Source organism: Macaca thibetana, chromosome 1, assembly GCF_024542745.1.
Source record: "Macaca thibetana thibetana isolate TM-01 chromosome 1, ASM2454274v1, whole genome shotgun sequence".
Taxonomy (NCBI): domain Eukaryota; kingdom Metazoa; phylum Chordata; class Mammalia; order Primates; family Cercopithecidae; genus Macaca; species Macaca thibetana.
The window spans coordinates 98,939,211-98,958,100 of NC_065578.1; positions in this window are offsets into that span (position 1 = coordinate 98,939,211).

An 18,890-nucleotide genomic window follows, 5' to 3' on the forward strand; every position below is an offset into this window, starting at 1 on the left:
TGCTCTGTGGCTGGAGAGCAGTGGCGTGGTCTGGGCTCACTGCAAGCTCTGCCTCCCGGGTTCACATCATTCTCCTGCCTCAGCCTCCCGAGTAGCTGGGACTACAGGTGGCTGCCACCATGCCCAGCTAATTTTTTGTATTTTTAGTAGGGATGGGCTTTCACCATGTTAGCCAGGATGATCTCGATCTCCTGACCTCATGATCCACCTGCCTCGGCCTCCCAAAGTGCTGGGATTACAGGCGTAAGCCACCGCGCCTGGCTAAGATTAATAAATTTTGAGAATTAAGAGAGCAGAGCCCAAGGTGTGATAGTAGTGTGAGGTATAACTACCTGGAAGACATTAGTACACTGAGCGACAATGGCTAAATTGCTTTGAAGGCAGGATTGTGCAGAAGATACCATGTTTAACAACATTGCCTTAAAAAATAATGTACTCAGGACAAAACATTTTGATTTTATAAAATGTTAGCTTAGCTATTCATGTTGTATTGTCTCTTCCCTTTATCCTGTAAATTTGATAGGGTAGACTAAAGTCTAATACATATTTTTATGAGAATGAATAAAATCTCAGAAATAACCAATTCACCAGGGCTTCATGTTAGTCCTGCCTGCTCAATAGATTCTGCACAATTACAATGTCTTAGGGGCAGAGCTTGAGTTACCCCAGATGAGAAACCATCTAAACATTTTCATATTGCTACAGACTAAATTAATGAATATTTTACTCTCACCAGCTGCTTCATAATCCTTCTCCTGCCTAAAAGCCATGAGATTACAAAGTCTAATTTCACCTTCTCTGGGGCTTTTATACCTTGTATATACAACACCCAAATCCCTCTGGTATTTTACTGATAAAACAAAAGGCAGCAAAAGAAGCTGTAATTGAAGTCACTGCTACTAGATAAATCCAAAACCTGTTCATTAGCAATTTTCTGCTAAACTATAGAGTTCAAACCTGGGTCTACACTCTTGATGCCATTGTAGTTGCTGGGACTAAGGAAGTAAGTAGCCACTAAAATTAACATAGGTATGCTGGAAAGCAATAACTTCTCACATTCAGCTAAAAAAACAAAGATTGATTAGAAGATAAATCTGAGCATATTAATGTTAATTATATATATAACATGTATTGATTATGTAACTGACCTTAAGTACTTTTAATACATCATCTCATTTAATCCTTACAACAATTCTATGAAGTAGGTGTTATTATCACCATTTTACAAATGAGAAAAGTGGGAAAGAGCTTAAAGTTACAATGGATGTCACAGTACCTGTGGTACTGAAAATCACCAGTCAGGTAGCCAGTCCAGTTTTAGTTGGCTCCAAATACCACATTTCTAACTATTACAACAAAACAGACCTGACAGTTTTTATGTCTCTATCTCTATGAGAATTGTTTGATTCATGTTTGAATTGAATCAGATATCTCCGTTAGTCATTATTATCATTTTTCTCTACTAGGGATCATCCCAGTTGAAGGGACTGTATTTTTAAGGCATGTAGTGAGGCACTTAACAAATATTTGTTGAATGAATGAATGAATACTTCAGTACTCAGAGGACTTGCTAGGTGTTTAAACCCCAAATTCTCTTATTTTCAATAACCAACCATCAGCATTATTCTTATATCAGCTGTTCATATTCACAATTCTTCACAGATTAATTTAGCATGATTAGTAATTACAGGACAATAGTTAACAAATTATTTACTTTTTGAGTCTGACACCATTTCAAGTTTAGGATCTCTAAGACCATACTGAGGTTTAATAATGCAGGAGAAAGACTCACAGAGCTCTCTGGATGCTGTTATACTTATGATGACAGTTTAGGATGCAGGTTAGGTTAGGTTGAAAGGCTTACATTCTGACTCTGACTAAAGAATCCTGTCGTGAGTTCCTCAAATCTTGTCGGGAGTTCCTTGAATTGTTGACATACTAATTAATACATAGCCTACTAACACTGAAAAGAACACTGATTTGTTTCTGAGTCATGAACTTTTACTGGTTGTCTTGCATGTAGAATATTTCAGCTTGTATGTTGTAATCTGCAGCCAATGATTATAACCTCTGTATTGCACCCCGCAATGAAAAGGACAATTCTGGTGTGAGGAGTCCTCCTCCCTTCTTCTAAACTGTCCTGTAAAAGCTTTCCAACTGATAGTGGACTGTGGAATATGCCCAACTATCTTGGTGTGTTTTCCCAAGTCAGTCCTCACAGGTAGTTTCCAACAAACCTTTGTCAAATTATTTCTGCCTCAGCAGCCTTAATTTTGGTTGACATGACTCAAAACTTCCATCATAATTTGCACTGTTAGGCTGTCTGGCATAGCCTAAATTCCCAAATAAGACACTCCTATCAGGCATGACATTGCAAGAACATAGAGATTACCTCCCAGAAGCTGAGGGCAAAGGCCAGATCTCTCTTTGGAAAAGGTTAAATTCTTTATTCCACAAAGAATTTAAGTAAGTCCAAGGTTCTTTTTTTTTTTTTCAAAAACACTTTTCGTTTGTATTTTGATATACTTTCTGAAGTAGGAGACCTAGAGGTCCAATTATAGCTACAGGGTCAGGATGTGAATGTGAACGTCATCTTCTTGGCATGCTGTTATTTCAGTGTCTCTACAAGTGTAAGCATAGATTAGCATCAAACTACAGTAGAGACCAACCTGCAATTACAGCTAATTCATGTGACCAAATTAGGGAATCTAAATAAGGAGAAAGATTTTAGAGTGTCCTTAATTTAGGATCCAACCCAATAACTAGACTCTGAAGCCAGGCCTATCCTGCATTGTTATCCCAAAAATCAATCCTCTTCTTAATTCTATCATCTTTTCCTAAAGCCCATTTCAGACTCCTTTTTATTCATTTTTTTTCTGACTACCAAGAAGATAAATAAATGGATCAGGTGCAGTGGCTCACACCTGTAATCCCAGCACTTTGAGAGGCCAAGGTGAGGAGATCACCTGAGCCCAGGGATTTGAGACCAGCCTGGGCAACATAGGGAGACAGAGCCAAAGAATGCCAAAAGATTGCCAAAACCCACCAGAAACTAAAGGGATGCATGGAACTGGTTTCTGCCTCACCCCCTAGGAAGTAACCAACCCTACTGATACCTGATACCTCCAGAACTGTTAGACAATAAATTTCTGTTATTTAAGTCAGTTCATTCCCAACCTTTTTGGCACCAGGGACCAGTTTCATGGAAGATAATTTTTCCACAGCCAGGCATGGGAGTTGGCTTTGGGATGGTTCAAGTACATTACGTTTATTGTGCACTTTATTCCTATTACTATTACATTGTAATATATAATGAAATAATCATACAACTCACCATAATGTAGAATCAGTAGGAGCCCTGAGCTTGTTTTCATGCATCTAGTCAGTCCCATCTGTGGGTGATGGAGACAGTGACAGATCGTAAGGCATTAGATTTTCATAAGGAGCACATAACCTAGATCCCTTGCATGCACGGTTCACAATAGGGTTCACACTCCTATGAGTATCTAATGCCACTGTTGATCTAACAGGAGGCAGAGCTCAGGTGGTAATGCAACTGATGGGGAGCAGCTGTAAATACAAATGAAGCTCTACTCTCTCACCTCCTACTGTACAGCCCAGTTCCTAACAGGCCACAAACAGGTACCAGTCTATACCCCAGAGGTTAGGGACTCCTGATTTAAGCTACCCAGTTTGTGTTACTTTTTTACAGAAGCCCTAGCAAATGAATTCATAGACTAAATATGTACTACTAGGTCATTTTGAATGTCATTTTTGTAATTTTCTCATCTTATTGGTCAAATCAGTACAGTTTAGAAAAAGAACTTTCTCTTTTGCATATGCAACTTTGGTCTCTTCTTTTTCATTATCCTATACTTACTCTTTTCTCTATTCACATCCCAGATTTTATTCTATGTGGCCAATAAATATTATTGCAATGAGAGTCCAGACTTGTGAGTCAGTTATCAAGCATGAAGAGCTTTTCAAATATTGTATTTTGCAAGCTCAGAATTTCTATTATGTTATTTTAATTAATTTCAATTTTCTGTTGAAGTAATCCATCTTTTTATTCATTTTGACTATCTTTTTAACATATTAATCACAGTTATTTTTGAACTCTGTTTACCAAATCACATATTTATATCATCTCTGAGTTTGCCTTTATTTACTGTCTTCTCTCTTGATTATTTGTTGCTTTTCCTGCTTGTTTGTATATCTAATACTTGCTTATTATATGCTTGACATTATAAATGATACATCATAGATGCTATGAAATGTGTTATCTTCCTCTAGAGATTCAGTTTTTATCTAGCAGGCAATTAAATTATGGAAAATCACCCTTATCCTGCCACAGTTTGATTTTAGTCTTTCTCAGAGTGGGTCTATTTCACTTTTTCCCTTATTCCTGGAGTCTAGCCCTTACTCCTAGCATGCTCCTTACTTCTAAGATGTGATGTTTCCATAGTAACATCAACAACAGGCCCAAGGTATTCATTAGCTGGACCCAAATGTCAGTGTCTCCCCAGAGTTGTGCAATTTCTGAAATCTCTGCTTATCTCTCAGCACCCCCACATCTTTTCTCTGCTATATCTCCTGAAATCTCATTATGTGAATACACACTTTTATGCATCAGTCAAAGACCCAAAGTGAATTTTCTTTTCTTTTTTTTTTTTTTTTTTTTTTTTTTTTTTTTTTTGAGACAGAGTCTTGCTTTGTTGCCCAGGCTGGAATGCAGTGGCGAGATCTCCACTCATTGCAAGCTCCACCTCCCAGATTCACGCCATTCTCCTGCCTCAGCCTCCCGAGTAGCTGGCACTACAGGCGCCCACCACCACGTCCAGCTAATTTTTTGTACTTTTAGTAGAGACAGGGTTTCACCTTGTCAGCCAGGATGGTCTTGATCTCCTGACCTCGTGATCCGCCCGCCTCGGCCTCCCAAAGTGCTGGGATTACAGGCGTGAGCCACCGTGCCCAGCCCCAGTGTGAATTTTTATGTAGATTTTTGGAGCCACTTCTCCGTATTTCTCTCCTAATACCCTACCCCTCAACTCCCAGTCACCATTGTAACTCCTAAAACCAGTCTCTGCTTTCCCTGAGAGCAAGAATTTTGCTTTCTGCTAGGGCTGTATGCTCCCATACAGTGGTTTGAAAATAGCTCTTTGGGAGAAATCCAGAGTGAAGGCAGGGTGTAGGTCACATTTTTTCCCTTATCTCAGGGATATCAACCTTGCATTGGTTGCTGCTCACTTTCTGCAAACACTTGTTTAAATTTTTTCCATAGTTTATATATGTTTTGATGGGCGGACAAGTCTAACATAAGCTACTCAATCATGGCCAAATCTTAAAGTCAGGCATAAATTGTTTTTATTGTATTTATTTATTTATTTATTTTAGAGACAGGGTCTCACTCTGTCACCCAGGCTGGAATGCAGTGGCATATCATAGCACACTGCAGCCTTAAACTCCTGGGTTCAAGTGATTCTCCTGCTTCAGCCTCCTGAATAACTGGGACTACAGGCAGGCACCACCACACCCAGCAAATTTTTTAACCTTTTGTGGAGACAAGGTCTCCATATGTTGCCCAGGCTGGTCTCGAACTCCTGGCCTCAAGTGATCCTCCTGCCTAAGCCTCCCAAAATGCTGAGATTACAGGCATGAGCTACCACACCAGTCCATAAAGTTCTTAAACACGGAATTAATCCTCATGACACATTTATTTGCTCTTTCATATCCTTCTCGCTCCTCTCTTTCCATACCTTACTAACTGTAACATAATAAAAGCATGTTTCTAACAGATAATTTCCACAAATAACTATAATCCTACTATTTAAAAACTCAACATGCTATCATCCTAGAGAAGAAAATCTATAACACAGTGCCAGTAGGAATGCCAACTAATAACAAATTGGTGTTTAGACTTCTTACCTTCTGTAAGGGTCATGAAAGAAATATGTATTCACAATTGTCTAATTTCTTAAATGCAACCTTATGGAAAGACAGAATCAGGGTAAAGACAAACACTAAGAACAATGCTCAGTGGAGACATAAACAGAGTCCTTAGATTAAGACACAGGTAGGGGCTAGCAGAATTCACACTGTTTCCCAGATTCGCTATCCCATGAAGAGACACTTTGTCCAAGCACAGCCAGACATACTTTAGTTTTGTTTGAGGAAATAAACTCTGATTTCTTGTCTCATAATATTTAGAGAGGGGTTAGGAATAAGGAGGAAACATCCACAAGGAGTAGAAAGAGTCCTAGTTTTTGCAATTAGAGTGTCATTGGCATCTACTCTGAGATACCAATTGCCCAATAAGTTTCAATAGCCAGCTGTTTTCAACTAAAGACCATGATGCTCTCCTGGATGAGCCAACTAGTCTATTTGATCAAGAAAACCAGGTTGTCTCCTTGCAGACAGTAAGTAACAGCCTATAGGTTATTATTTCGAGCTTATCATGAAGATTTGTTGTTGTTGTTTTGAAATGGAGTCTCGCTCTGTCGCCAGGCTGGAGTGTAATGGTGTGATCTTGGCTCACTGCAATCTCCACCTCCCAGGTTCAAGTGATTCTGCTGCCTCAGCCTCCCAAGTAGCTGAGATTACAGGCACATGCCACCATATCCAGCTAATTTTTGTAATTTTAGTAGTGAGGGCATTTCTCCATGTTGGCCAGGCTGGTCTCTATCTCCTGACCTCATGATCTGCCCAACTCGGCCTTCCAAAGTGCTAGGATTACAGGTGTGAGCCATAAAGGCTCATAAAGGCTTTTTCTAGCAGGGTCTTTGTTTCTGGTTAAAATACAAATACAGTACATCTAGGAGAGGTACTGCCTAAGCCTCCCAAAATGCTGAGATTACAGGCATGAGCTACCACACCAGTCCATAAAGTTCTTAAACACGGAATTAATCCTCATGACACATTTATTTGCTCTTTCATATCCTTCTCGCTCCTCTCTTTCCATACCTTACTAACTGTAACATAATAAAAGCATGTTTCTAACAGATAATTTCCACAAATAACTATAATCCTACTATTTAAAAACTCAACATGCTATCATCCTAGAGAAGATGTCTTTATTGACTCCTTTTCTGATAACTTATTTTGATAGTTAAGAGAGAGTAGAATCAAAAGCTGTGGGTTGCGAAAGGTAAATAGGAAGAGAAGCAAAGGAATTTGCAGAAAGAAGTTTGGAGGCTTGAGGAAACAGCTTCAGATTTAGCAGTTTGGGCCCCTGCTTATAAATCTTCATGTCCGTATTGATATGTTATTAATAGCATATTGGTACATTAGTATAAATGGCATTATACATCTCACTTAAAACAGTCATCTTCAATCTCGAGCTACACAGAATCACCTATAGAGGGTCTCTAATGTAATTGATTTGGGGTGTACCTAGGACATCTGGAACACTGCATTCCAGCCTGGGTGACAGAGTGAGACTCTGTCTCTAAAAAATAAATAAATACAATAAAAACAATGTATAGGTTTTATAGTTCACGATGTCCTAGGTACACCCCAAATCAATTACATTAGAGACCCTAGAGATGGGGTCCAGGCAGTAGTGGTTGTTAAATCTCCACAGGTGATTCCAATATGTAGCCAAGCTTGCGAATCACTGACATGTTCTCTTGGCTTCAGCTCTCTTTCGTAACAAAGCATCAGCTAGATGATCCCTGAGCATTCTTTCCAGTCCAAGTTCTTCAATTCTGTGATAATGCATGAAAATTTTCCCTTTAATTAATGTTCTTTTTGTTGCTCACAAAACTGAAGCAAATACACTGAGTTCTTTTTTTCCTTTGGCTTTGTGACTTAGGTAAATACAAATGTTCTCCAAAGTTTATATTGTTTCATAAGATGTTTTCCATCTCTGTTCACCTAGACATTCATCAGAGGAAAGGGGGAAACAGCTATTAGCTGTCCAAAGAAAAGCATAAGTCTAACACGAAACATATTATAAAAATAAACACTTTACAAGTGGGATGAGTCCTTTCTGTAAACACAGGAAACACCTGCTTATTGATGTTTTGCTATGGTGGAAGTTTTGTGTAAGTGTTTTCATAATTACAGATTCATATTCCATATATGTTAAGCAAAACTGTTTGCATGACTCATTTGGAAAAGACTTTGAAGTCTCTTGCTTAAGACCTGACAGTGCTCTCTTCTCTTCCTTTCTCTCTCCCCAAGAAGAGATGCCTAATGAGAAGTGCCGGGATTGGCCACATGAGCTTTCACAGAGAGGCTCCGGGAAGGAGAAGGCCTGGAAATCAGGCCCATCTGCACAGCACACTCACCTGCTGTGAGTCATTCAGTCCATGTCAGGCATTTTTTTTCCTACAGCTCTTCCTCCCTCACAGATGTGATATTAAAGAGCTATATAATGTGTAAGACACTCTAAGGTACTGTGAAGCAAGAAATGAAATAAATATAGGATCTTTACCTTGCCAAAAAGCAACATCTCAGAATTTGCCAAGCCACCTGCTAAGGTCAAGGGGTTTGTCATCTGAAGCAAACTGCCTCTGTTAAAGACAAATGGCATAATATCCACAGCCCCCTCCCAGGAAACCTTCAGTATGGTTCACCGATATTCTCCTTAAACATAGCTGCATATTCAGACCTTCTCAACCTTGAGCATGCCTTTGTTCCACCAGCAAGATCCTCTGCCTCTTTTTTTTCTGCCCTGTCTCCCCTTTTCCCTCTATCCCGACTCCTCACTATGGAAATACATCACTCAAGCTCCCATTTAATGAATAGCAGCTACTTTATTCAGCATTTGGCATGTTCCAGGAACTTAGCTGAATGCTTTTCATGCATTTGTTTACCTAATTCTTCCAACATATCTACAAAATAAGTTTTACGAAGGCAGACAATCAAAACTCAAAGAGGCAAAATAACTTGCTCAAAATCACAAAACCAGGATTCAAACCCAGGCCTTTCTTGATCCAAAGCTGATTCTATTACCCACTACATTGCACTGTCACTCTTCCCACAGAAGGGTGAAAACTTTCTTGATGACTACCATGCAGCAATTTCTCCACTCTTGAAATCAAGCTGCCCTCCAGTATATGTTTTTACAGGTTGCATATTCTTGATCACTATTTTATATTGCTATTTAATTTAAAATGAATGTTTTGTTTCTTTCCCTAAGTATATTACAAGCCTATTAAAGCCACAGAACTATGCAAAGTGCCTAACATAATGCACTTACATTCTGTAGGTACATACAAAAACTGGTGTTCTTTTTCAGTCGTGGTATATGCTTTTGTTACCCTTTTATCACCTAGCACATTGCTATGTACAGTAGTCTAACACAGACAATAAATCCTTCCCATTTGTGTAGGGCACAAATGGAGGGATTAAATAACAAGGCATGAGGTGAAGAAGGCCAGTAAAGATGTAATTGAAGATGAACCTATCTATCTACTTTTGGGTCATCTTGGGTTATGATTTTAATGTTGATAAGAGCTATCAGAACTTAAGAAGCATTTCTTTTTTATAATGCACAGAATACCAAAATACTGATATTAGACAGTATTCCATATTTGTATAAATTATAATTTCTAATCAGCTATTAATATTTACTAGTGTCTTTGTGCAGAATGTTTATCTATATGTCATAGCACAAAGGTAGAAACAAGCACAAAATAAATTGACATAGTATTTTACATTTTAAGAATAATCAGCCAGGCATGGTGGCTCACGCCTATAATCCTAGCACTTTGGGAGGCCGAGGCAGGCGAATCACTTGAGGTCAGGAGTTGAAGACCAGCCTGACCAACATGGGAAACCACTGTCTCTATTAAAAATACAAAAATTAGCTGGACGTGGTGGCACACACCTGTAATCCCAGCTACTCAGGAGGCTGAGGCAGGAGAATCACTTGAACCCAGGAGGCAGAGGTTGCAGTGAGCCAAGATTGTGCCAATGCACTCCAGCCTGGGCAACAAAGCAAGACTCCCTCTCAAAAAATACAATTAAAAAAAAAGAATAATGAACACAAGGTTTTTCTATGCAAAGCAATTTGGTAAATTAAGAAAAATACTTAGAAAAGTCAGAAAAAAAAATCGCCAAGCAAACTTAGAAAACTGAGGGATAACTTTTAGAGCTTGATTAAGTAGATAATTCCTCAAGATGAAAGACTTACTGATGAAATAAAATAAATCTGATTCTAAGAGATAAGAATAATTGGCATGCAGGAGATACTGACTCACATACCTTCCTGTACCAACCAGAGTATCATTTTTTTTTCAGATAGGAGAGGAGTAAAGGTTACGCCCTGTGGCTTCCTAGTGTGTATGAAATCACTCTGATGCTCATTTTTCTGATTCCAAGACTCTTGACTAAGAATGTCCAAGCTCTTATTTGAGACCATAGAATAGAATATGAAAATAAATAACTTGAAATAGAGAGGCAGGCATCTCAGCGAGTAGCACATATGCACTCACCCCTTAACCAGTCGCAAGTACCTCCTCAGTAACACACCCTCTTCAGCGTGCTAGGAATATGAAGCCAGTACATGACACAAGACTGGAATGTGATATTTATCTTACTCTTGTCTACTGTTTTAATGTGTGAGTGTAAAGGGTATTCTGCCCTTATTTATGAGTTTGTTTCCCTTTGTGTAGAATGCAGTATAAGTCCATCATATATAATGTATAATAAAGTGTGATGTATACATATATGCATTTTCATGTTGCTAAACATTATTTCTAAACATGATTAATGATGGCTGCCTTGTCTACTGTTTTAATGTGTGAGGGTGTAAAGAATATTCTTCCCTTATTTATGAATTTGTTTCCCTTTGTGTAGAATGAGGTAATACCCATTTACTTTCCTTCAAAGATCTCAGGAATGACTCATGAAAAAGGTTCTTCAATTTAGCCAGTACAATAAAATGTTTTCAATAACAAATAATTTCCTTTATACCTGTAGAACGTTTAATCTGCATATAACTACAATCTAGACTCTCAATACATGTTTTCTATTTCTTGCTAACGCCCATGAGACTTTCAGGAATTAGAACTATAGGTTCCACCATTTCCTGGCCTTTCTGTAGCTATAGATTTTCTAGCCATGTGATTTTACAGTCACCTTAGTTTAGTGAGGGTAGCTCCAGACATGGCGTCAAATGACCCATGTTCAAATTTCGGCTCTGCTTTTCATTATTAGCCTGGTGACCTTGACTAAACCAAGTATCTCCCTGAGCCTCAGCATCTTTTTTATAAAGAGGAGAAATAATACCTGCCTGCACTTACCCATAGGATTGTAATGAGACTCAAGATGATGAAAACTATGCAAAAATGCTGTGTAAATCATATCTCTGTAGCAGGATTTTTCGTGCTATTTTTAGTTGCTTGCAGCCCTTTTATTCCCTATTAGCGAGCAACAACTACTATTAAAATTTTCATTTGTTTTCTTTTGATCTTTAGTTTCTACATATGTATATATGTGTTTTTGTATGTATAGATTTACTTTTTTAAATATAAGCATTTTATTGTAATACAATTATGTATTATAATACTTTTATCCTACTTTTACAAAATGTATTTTATAATACACATACAATTTTATGTATTTTATAATGTATTATGGTAAAATTATGTATTATACTTGCATATATAATGACATATGTATGTATATATCCCTAGATTAATAAAAGTTCTTCCACATAACAGCTTAGTATAAGTCCATCATATCTAATAGATAATAAAATGTGATGTATACATACATGCATTTCCATGTTGTTAAACATGATTTCTGGACTTGATTAATGATGGCTGCCTTAAAAATATGATGGGTTTTTTTTTTTATCCTACCATACAAGTAAACTATAATTTATTTGATCATTCCCTATTTTTAACTCATTAGGCATACTTTTTCCCAGCTTTTCCCAGGTTTTTGTTTTGGGTTAATTTGTTGTTGATGATGATGGTACTGGGTTTATTTGCTATATAACAATACTATAGTAAACGTATCTGTGCAAAAATTTCTGATTCCATGGGGAAGATTTCTAGAACTAAAATCACTGGATCAAAGGATATGGAGTTTTCTGAGTCCCCTTCTATTATACTGTCAAATTCTGTTTCTGAAGCATTGTACTAGTTAGACAATGTAAAATGGAATCAATGCTACAGTAACCTTGTCAGAATTATTACCTATTTCAATCATTACTAATGTCACAGGCAAAAAATAATATATCTTTATTATTTACATTTATGTGATTATTAATGAAGTTGAAAAGTTGTCATGTTTATTGATTTTAATTATCTCTGCCTAGAATTATCTCTTCTCATTCTTGCTCCAATTTCAATATTTTCCTTATTGATTTATGTGTCATTTACACTTCAATGAAATTAATTTCTTTATTTTTCCTCATAAAATTTTTCAAATTTGTCATCTGCGTTGTAACACTGCTTATGATTTTTGATATTGTATTTTAAATTTATGTTTTTTGAAATCAGATTCACCAGCCATTTTCTTCCACTGCTTTCTTTCTATGCTTTGTAAATTAAGTAAAGGGAATTCCTACTGCATCCATATATCTATTCATTCTTTTACTAAAAACCAGCCCCAATGTTCAAAGACTTATAGAATAAAGCTAAAGCTGAAGATGCTGATTGTTGCCATTCTGCTAGGAAGCCAGTTTGAAACCATCAGCCAGGAGATTATTAAGTATTTCTGGTAGAGAAGGAGTTGGCACCAACCCAGACACAGCTCTATTTATAGGCAGCACAGATACCTCCTGTGCTGTGGCTTTTAGCCAATGCTAAGGACCCAGAAGTTCTAACAGTTGTAAAGCACGTCTGTACCAGTGATCATATAAGTCAGAGGGGGTCAGGCTCAGGGCTAGTTGATACTGGGGAACGATGAGAACAGAAAGTAGGATACCACCACCAGAATCAGTTCTACTGGAGGAGAGTAGTTTGCAAATGTCTAGCATGCAGAAATTGTAATCAGAAAGATGAGTCTAAAAGCAATTCCTGACCTTCCAATTCTAAGGTTCTCTCTCTCACTGTTCTCTGGCTGTATTCAACTCTATGCTGAGTAAAGACAGGCCTCTTGCTTGCCATATATTTAAATTCTACATTCCTGTCTTTAGAAATACCCCTGGACAGGCAAACTTGCTTCCTCAGCAGCAGGAAAATTAATCATGGCTAGTAACAATAATACTTAACATCAATTAAGCTATTTCTATAGTCCAGAACCTGTTCTAAGCCTTTAATATTCATCACCCTTCAAAACTCTTTGAACTTATAAGAACTATAATTTTCTCTATTTTATAGTTAAAGAAACTGAGGCATGGAGAAGTTAAGTAGCTTGCCCAAGGTTGAGCCAAGACTTGAAACCAGACAGCCTGGTTCCAGGGTTGGCACCCTTATGATATTCTACATTATTCTGTATTAATATAACACAAATCTTGAGAACAAGTGTTAATTTTAATTTATGTATGTGGAAAGACATAAACGTATATTTATATATATGAAAAGATATATAAATATTATGCCCTTGGATATCTGCCTTTACTTATTCTGGTCAATAGAGGGGGAGGGTTAGAAATTAATTAAATAATTCTTGGATTATCCGGGCCTCTGACTTTCCTACCTTCTGATGCTTCCATCAGAAAAAAAGAAGAGAACAAAGGAAAAAAGCACACATGGCAATTTCGCTACAGTTTGAAGTTAGCTCTGCTTGGAGTTAACTTTAAAGGGACAAGAGAGTGAATATAATGGTCAAAGTAACATCAGCTTCACGTAATCACCCAGTCATCACAGGTGCTTCCCTTGTTACCAGCTTAGAGCTGAACAGTGGAGGGTGCAGAGTGTGTATGGGTGAATTCCCAAGAACAACACAATTTTAGCCATCTCTGAGTGAACCTTGCCAGATGACAAGGTTGTTATTGGGTTGTGCTGTCATTGTGTTGTTTTTCGGAATTCACCCATACACAGTCTGCGCCCTCCACTGTTCAGCTCTAAGCTGGTACCAAGGGAAGCACTGGTGATGGACACTTGTCCCTATAATCCCTTTCTCTTCCCACCTGGTATGCCGCACAGACTCGAACTTTCTCGTGGCTACAGTTTCAGAAATATTCATGGCCAATTCGCTGCTTGAGGCCTACACAGTGAGCAGGAGAGGTGCCCCCTGCCATCAATTTGCTTCTTGTCGTCTCATTCCCGCCACTCTATCCTCCACAGCACCTCTAGGCTGGTATTTTCCATTTGTGAATATAATCACATTCCTCCCATTAAAATTCTCCTGTAGGCTGGGTGCAGAGACTCATGCCTGTAATCCCAGCATTTTGGGAGGCCGAGGAGGGCAGATCACTTGAGGTTCGGAGTTCGAGACCAGCCTGGCCAACATGACGAAACTCTGTCTCTACCAAAAATACAAAAATTAGCCAGGCCTCATGGCGGGCACCTGCAATCCCAGCTACTCGGGAAGCTGAAGCAGGAGAATTGCTTGAACCCAGGAGGCAGAGGTTGCAGTGAGCCGAGATAGTGCCACAGCACTCCAGCCTGGCAACAGAGTGAGACTCTGTCTCAAATAATATATAATAAAATAAAATAAAATAAAATTCTCCTGTAGGTTCTTATCTCCTGTAGGATAGAGTCTAACCTCCCCAACACAGGATACAAGACCCTTGAGGCTCTAGCTCCACCTCCCCCACCCTTGAAGTTTGCATTCTAAGCTTCACAATCTACTTGTAAGTCCTCAAATATGCTTTGCTATCCTACAGGTCTGCGTCTTTGCCCAATCTGTTTCTCTCCTGGAGTATCCCCCACCATCCGACACCCACATGAACATACACTTTATATGATTTGCATCTTTGGATCTCATTTTAACTTCTACCTCCTATGTGAAGCCTCTCTCACTGTATCAGCCTACTTTATGTCATTCAGAAAAACTAATTGTGTTCCAAACCTGCCTCCCATGTGCATGTATCACCTTATGTGCTAGTTGCTTGTGTATCTGTCTCCCACTTAGATTGTGACCTCCTTAAGGAGAGGGGACTATAATTTTCACCTTTGCAAATGACATTTACTAAAAATGTATTTATTGGATGGGTAGATGAATGGATGGCTCAACGAAAGAATGGATAAATAGTATCTTTTACACAATGATAATTGCTTACATTTGTATTCTTTAAAATTAGCAAAAACACCAATTTGTATAATCTCACTTAAACATGACAACAAATCTCTGAGATAGGTATTACTGACAATTTACACATAAAGAAACAGATTCTGAAAGGTTAAGACACTTGCCAGAGGTCACACAGTTTTGGTCATACCAAAATCATAAAAATGATTTAAATGTGCCCGTTTACTCGTCCATAAATTTATAGAGTTTTACAACTGGAAGACTTCCTTAGTCAACTCTTTTATTGGGACCATGAAAACCTGAGGCCCAGAGACTTAAAACATTTCTCAAATTTGCACCACTTATTAGTGGCAGACTCAGAGTGGGTAAAAAAAAAAAAATGCTTTATGGCTCTTAATTCTAACTTTCTAGGTTCATAAATTTAGGCTCTTCCACTCATTGACTGTAATGATTTTAAACAAACTGCTTAACCTCTCCATGTCTGTTTCCTATAGTGATAAACAGGGCTAATAATAGTACCTACCTAACAGGCTTGTTATGAGGACTTAAATGAGATAATCCATGGGAAACTCTTACAAGAGTGTCTGATCATTGTGAGTGCTTTAAAAATGTTAGCTATTAATCTTCATCGTTTTACTTGGGTTGGTTCTTCCTCCTCCATGAATCAAGAGCATTAAAGAGGTGCTGTTGTAGTGATAGCAGTCACTCTCAAGGGAAAGAAGGTAAAAGGCAAAAAACAATATAATTCCTGTGGCAGAACGGAAATAGTAAGTTAGAGCACTAGAAGAAGTTATGGGAAAATGATAGAAAAACTCTACCCTGAGGTCACAGGCAAACAAATTGTGTTAGGCTTTTCCTTCCCTGAAACTATTGAAACTACCCACTTTCTGAGGGAAGCAAATTAATATGAACTACATTAAGAGGTTGAAAAATAATAAAGCAATCAGTAACCCTTTCCATTACTTATCTTCCCCCTTTTAATAATTAGTTTTATTCCTCTCTCTGCTAACTTAAATAGAAAAATGTACAAATATATATACATAAAATATAACCAGCAATAATTGCACTGCCTTGTCTATTGAAGGACCATTAGACTATACACATCACCTCTTCTATTGAGTTCCATCCATCTGGTTTTCTCTAGAAGTAAGGATTCTCCACAGTGTTCATTTATCAGCCTCATCAAAATTGCATTTATGCATTTATATCTTGCCAGTCTAGCTTTCAGTAACAGTCAGATAAGGCTGGGCTGTAGGAACAAACACAATTAGCTTACAAGAGCTGAAGTCCATTTCTCACCCATGGTTCACTGCAGCTCTGCATCTCTTCTCATTCCGGGATGAGCCTGAAGGAGCAGCCTCCTTCTGAAACAATTGTAAGCATTGCTGCAAAGAAATGAGGGCGTCAAAGTTTCAACCAGCTGTCAAAGTTTCCACCTGGGTGTGATTCATATCAGATCTGCCAGCCTTCATTGGCTGAAGCAAGTCACATGACCAAGTCTGTCTTCCATAAGATGGAAAAGTAGATATTGATCAATAGTAATACAACCTATCACTTTATTTTTTCTTTAAGGCAGAGTCTCACTCTGCCACTCAGGCGGGAGTACAGGGGTGAGATCCTGGTTCACTGCAGCCTCAACTTCCTTGGCTCAAGTGATCCTCCTGCCTCAGCCTCCTGAGAAGGTGTTACTACAGACATATGCCACCATGCCTAGCTAATTTTTACTTTTTTATTTTGTATTTTTGTCACAACAGGGTCTCGCTATGTTTCTCAGCCTGTCTCAAACTTCTGGGCTCAATCAGTCCTCCTGCCTGGGCCTCCCAAAGCTCTAGGATTATAGGTGTGAGCCACCACATCCAGCCCTGTCACACATTTCTACTCACTACTATGGTTAATTCTTTCCCTGAGTATCAGTAGATTCTGTTTTTCCAAAATAAATGTAAAATGTCTTTACCATGCTTCCTACTTATTTCCTTGAGACTCCTGATTAATTCTGTGAAGTTTGGGTTTTTTTTTTTGAGATGGAGTCTAGCTATGTCAACCAAGCTGGAGTGCCGTGACATGATCTCCGCTCACTGTAACCTCCACTTCCTGGGTTCAAGTGATTCTCCTGCCTCAGACTCTCGAGTAACTGAGACTACAGGCATGTGCCATGATGCTCGGCTAATTTTTTTTGTATTATTAGTAGAGATGGGGTTTCACCGTGTTGGCCAGGCTGCTCTCAAACTCCTGACCTCAATTGATCCACCAGTTTTGGCCTCCCAAAGTGCTGGGATTACAGGCATAAGCCTCTACACCCAGCCAGTTCTGTGAAGTTTGTATTGAACATATTACTGCCCCAAACAGAACACATGTTATATAAAGACCAGATGTTTTGTTTTGTTTTTGCTTAGGTTAGATTATCAGATTACTAAATAAATTCTCATGAATTTCTATATTGTTTCTCCATTCTCTATTAGACTAGTGAGTTTCTCTTTTTATCTTCTAAATCTTTTGCCTCATAGGCCTGACATTTATATTCATTACATCTTTTGTGTTTCACAAATATTTGCTAATTAAATGATTAAAAGAAACTGAATGAAACTCCTAAAATTAAAAAAAATAGCCTTGAATCCCAACTCTACCAACAAACTGTTCTGTAATATTAAAAAGGGCTGGTCCATGTCTTTGGGTTTAGAAATTGATGATGTCATTCTTAATGGAATTGGTGAGAAATTGAAGAGTGTTCATTATTTAATGACTGTAATGGGCTCTGAAAGCCTTCTGCAATTCATGTGACTTACAATGCCAAGACATCAAAATCAAGGGGGAAAAGAAAATTACGCTGGAAGTCATTATTTCCATGAGTCAGGGAAATACTAACTTCTACATAATTTACCTCACACATAGTTTTCAAAATTATATCCACCCATTTGAGTTTGTAATGTATTTTTATCCAAATTACCTAGATTCACCTCAACTCAGTACTCTATTTAGGTTAAATGAACCAGAATCAGATCTGAGGTGGGACAAGTTACTTTCTTCAGGGGCTCCATAAAAGTCACAGTTTGGCTCAACCCATCTACAGCAGTTTCTCAACTTTTTTTTCATCATCATCCCCTTAAGGATCTTTTTACGATTTTTTTCCTAACGCCCTTCCATGCAAATTTAATACCACAGATATACCTTGTACCAGATTACTTATTTTATATATACATATATATATATGCTTTATACATAAAAAATAAGAGTCATATTTTGCCCAGCCATGAACCTAAAGGAGGTTTTCATGTCTAAGGATTTGCTCCCTATGGACATTTCAAAATAAACTGACTAAGTACAACAGTAGAGATCTAGGTAATTAAGCTTTGCTCTATGTTTTGGAAGACGATTTTTCTCTTTCTAAAGTTAAAACAAAAGATTTTAATTTAGACAAAATCGTTTTAAATTCAAAGCTATGGATTTTCTTTCTGGAGTTAATGTAACCCCAAACAATGATAATCAGGCTTTATGTCGTTTTGTGAAAATGCTTTTGCACATTTTATGTGTCCTCCAGTGTCACAGAGTAGCATTCTATTCATTTTGATGACATAATCTTCTACTTAGACAATGCTTGTACAGAGAAAAAAATGTTACACTATGAGATTACAGACAGCCAAGCATAATTCCAAATAGACCACTCAGTCCCTAAAACAGACTTTTATTCATAGCCAAAAGAAGCCCTCGTTGTCCATTACCTTATTGTCTTTAAGGAGCTTAAGGTCCACCCATGTGAGCTTCCCTTTCATATCCCATACATGTCTTGACATCTTTGTGGA